This window comes from Cyprinodon variegatus, unplaced genomic scaffold (assembly GCF_000732505.1).
Source record: "Cyprinodon variegatus isolate N-32 unplaced genomic scaffold, C_variegatus-1.0 Scaffold1564, whole genome shotgun sequence".
Taxonomy (NCBI): domain Eukaryota; kingdom Metazoa; phylum Chordata; class Actinopteri; order Cyprinodontiformes; family Cyprinodontidae; genus Cyprinodon; species Cyprinodon variegatus.
In genome coordinates this window covers 55,696-59,272 of record NW_015152017.1, presented here as the reverse complement: position 1 = coordinate 59,272, position 3,577 = coordinate 55,696, and the positions used below count along the sequence as shown (strand labels likewise).

Here is a 3,577-nt window from a genome sequence, read left to right as displayed (position 1 = left end):
TAGTAAAACTTAACCTTTATTATCTTTGATGGTTTCATTAATTTAGTATAAAGGTTAATTGTTCATTTTTATTAATTACTCAATACATTTTCAATTCTATGTGTGGTTTCTAGTGATGTTTTTTCCTGCACAGCCCTATTGGTTTCAAATGTGGTATATAAATAAGTTTTCTTGGAACAGAAAAAAACTGAACAAATTCACATTATTGATCAAAAATAAACTTATCCAAACTACATCCACAGCTAATTTTTGCTGGTGTAACATTTTATGTTGAGATAGATTTTATTAAAAGGGCTCTGACATGACTAAGCTGGATCTGTCAGGATTGGATAACCATCCCTCCCAGTTATTACTGGACTACCTCCCTTGCTGCAAACAGGGTACCAGTGATGTATTGTGATCTTCCTGACTATAGGCATTTGAATCCTCCGGTACCAGACATACATTCATATGAACACAAAATAAAAGGTTATATCCAGGAGGCAATTTCTTCCTTTAGCCTTCTTGGCATGTTTACCACATTTTTACCACAGTGACACACTGTGGTAAAAATCAGATAGTTTTTCTCCACACTAACAATGTTAATTTCAATACTGATAAAGTGTCTCTTTCCAAACCAGTAGGTGTTTCAATATCACCTAGTAAAATATTAGAAAAGTTGACAACAACAGCCATTGTGTAATATCTAAAACTACAGGTTGTCGCATTAACAAAACAACAGTGAGACTGTCAGTGATGGCAGTGGTACTCCACAGGTAACGCTAATGATTTAGAAATCTATCAAAAAAATAAAATTAGCCTAGCACTGTTCCCTTAATTCCCACAAAACGCCTTTCTAAAAGAATATAATGATCAAATGTATCAATGAGATACGGATACAAGTCTATTATCTGAGGACAGGAGAATATCATTAGTGACTTTCACCTGTTCTGTTTTAGTGCTATGATTAGTTCTTAAACCCCACTAAAACGTTCATTATGGTGTAAGTGGTGAAAACACTTGTTCAAGACGTATTTTTTAAACACTTATTTTGGAGGTACAGTATTTTCTCAAGAATTTTAGGTAATAAAGGAAGATTAGACTTTGGTCTATAATTGACCAAGTCATCTGGGTCAAAAGACAGTTTCTTAGGTGAAGATTTAATTAAAGTAAAGTTAGGATTATTTTTATTTATTTATTTTATTAACTGAGGTAATAAAGCATTTGTAATTTGATACTTGATGCCTCTGGGTATAATGTTGACTGTCAAGTAGAACGTGGTAACTTATTATACTAGCTGAAAATACACTTTCAGGTAAACTTCAGGGAATGATTTTAATGTTGTCTACTTATCATCAACAAACATAAGGTTTGACACATAACAGGCAGGTATTATTAGGGTTTACCAGACTCAAACATCATCAATAAAAATAATCTTAAAAAAAAATACCTTAGAAGCCTTAGGTACAGTTTTAATCATATCTAAAGGTGGAAATAAGGAGGAATACTTTCTTAAATAAATAACTTATATTTATTTAAATATAAATAACTTTTATGATTCAGTTGGAACTGGATCTAACATCTAAGTTGAAGCCTTTGATGGAGAAAATAGTTTTGCTAACTCTGAAAGTTCAACTGGATCTAAGCAGTCTAAACCGGGTTCAGATTCTATGGCTACCCGCTGCTCTATGGGGTTCAGGTCAGGAAAGTTGACAGGCCAATTGAGCCCAGTGATACCATGGTCAGTAAACCATTTACCAGTGGTTTTGGCACTCTGAGCAGGTGCCAGGTCATCTTCATCTCCATAAAGCTTTTCAGCAGATAGGAGCATGAAGTGCTCCAAAATCTCCTGATAGCTGCATTGGCCCCGCCCTTGATAAAACCCAGTGGACCAACACCAGCAGCTGACATGGCGCCCAGACCATCACTGTCTGTTGATACTTGACACTGGACTTCTGGCATTTTGGCATTTCCTTCTCTCCAGTCTTCCTCCAGACTCTGGCACCTTGATTTCCAAATGACATGAAAAATTTGCTTTCATCCAAAAAAAGCACTTTGGACCACTGAGCACCAGTCCAGTGCTGCTTCTCTGTAGGTCAGGCGCCTCTGCCGCTGTTTCTGGTTCTAAAGTGGTTTGACCTGGGGAATGCGGCACTGTAGCCCATTTCCTGCACACGCCTGTGGCTCTGGATGTTTCTACTCCAGACTCTGTCCACTGCTTCCGCAGGTCCCCCAAGGTCTGGAATCGGCCCTTCTCCACAATCTTCCTCAGGGTCCAGTCTCCTCTTCTGGCTGTGCAGCGTTTTCTGTCACTCTTTCCTTCCCACTGAGGCGCCTTAAAGCAGCAGCACTCTGGGAACAGCCTATTGGTTCAGAAATATCTTTCTGTGTCATAGCCTCTTGCTGAGGGGGTCAGTGATGGCCTTCTGGACAGCAGTCAGGTCGGCAGTCTGACCCATGATCGGGGTTCTGAGTGATGAACCAGGCTGGGAGTTTTAAAGGCCTCAGGAATCTTTTGCAGGTGTTTAGAGTTAATTTGTTGGTTAAGATGATTAGGTGAATAGCTCATTTAGAGACCTTTTTCATGTGCAATGGCTCTAAAATATATGAATGTTAAAGTTTTATCATTACATAATAGAAAATAATTAGCATGGTCTCAATATGCTAATATTTTCGGAAGGACCTGTATACCGGCACACATCGTTCTTCAACAAACCTTCAAATCATCATTTTATCAATGATTTCATCATTTTTCCTTGCTTTCTGACCGAAGCCCTGTAGTGGTTAATTAGCCAGAAATCAGCAACAGCACCTATAATCTTCTACACTACTCAAATTAATATTTTGCTTTTTCCTCCTAGTTACAACAAGAACCTGATTGTCATGGTTCTTAGGTGTCTAACCGACATGCAGGTTACACTCGAGAGAAGCAGAGCAGATTTAAGATGTTTATTGGGAAATCGGCTTGGCAGATGTAACGGAGAAGTTAACCCTCAGGACGAAGTGCAGAGGAATGGATGTGGAGATTGGCTCGAGTGGTTGCCGATCACTGCAACCAAACCAGGGGGGATGGAGTGGAGGGAAAGGTGCTCCGAAATTGTAACAGGTGACTGAGCGGCTGGTGGACGGGCAGGAGGAGCCTGGGATGAGGGGATCCAAATGGCGCAGGAGTGGTGGTGGTCAGGTGGCAGATGGAGGAAGCAGAGGGTCCAGTGTGGTTTCTCTGCCTGGCTTGGTTACACCAAGTGGGCATGAGAGGTCAGGTCCAGAGCTATTTGAGCTGAGGAGCCTGACTAGGGTCGTCAGATCACAGGAGGACACAGAAGAGGAATACAGTAAACAAGGATTCAATGCTGGGAAAAAGTAAGCTGTCGCTACACAGAGGCCTCTAAGCGTACCAAACAGGTTCACACTCTGGCATCCTCCAGCTGTCAGGATGGTGTTCTTATAGTGTAGCCCAACGAGCTGCAGGTGTGTACCATGCCCACCAACCAACTCAGGTCACCTGTTGAGAGAGCAGAGAAGGCAGAACGCAGCACAGTGTTGCCTGCTGCATCCTGACACTGATAATTTGCATATATATATATATATATATATA

At 40.6% G+C, this 3,577-nt stretch overlaps 1 protein-coding gene across 1 annotated transcript in view; it reads left to right on the top strand.

Annotated features, from left to right (window-relative positions):
* Positions 1-3,577, top strand: part of LOC107103917 (protein NLRC3-like) — a 10,472-nt gene that overhangs the window by 716 nt on the left and 6,179 nt on the right. The window lies entirely within an intron of this gene.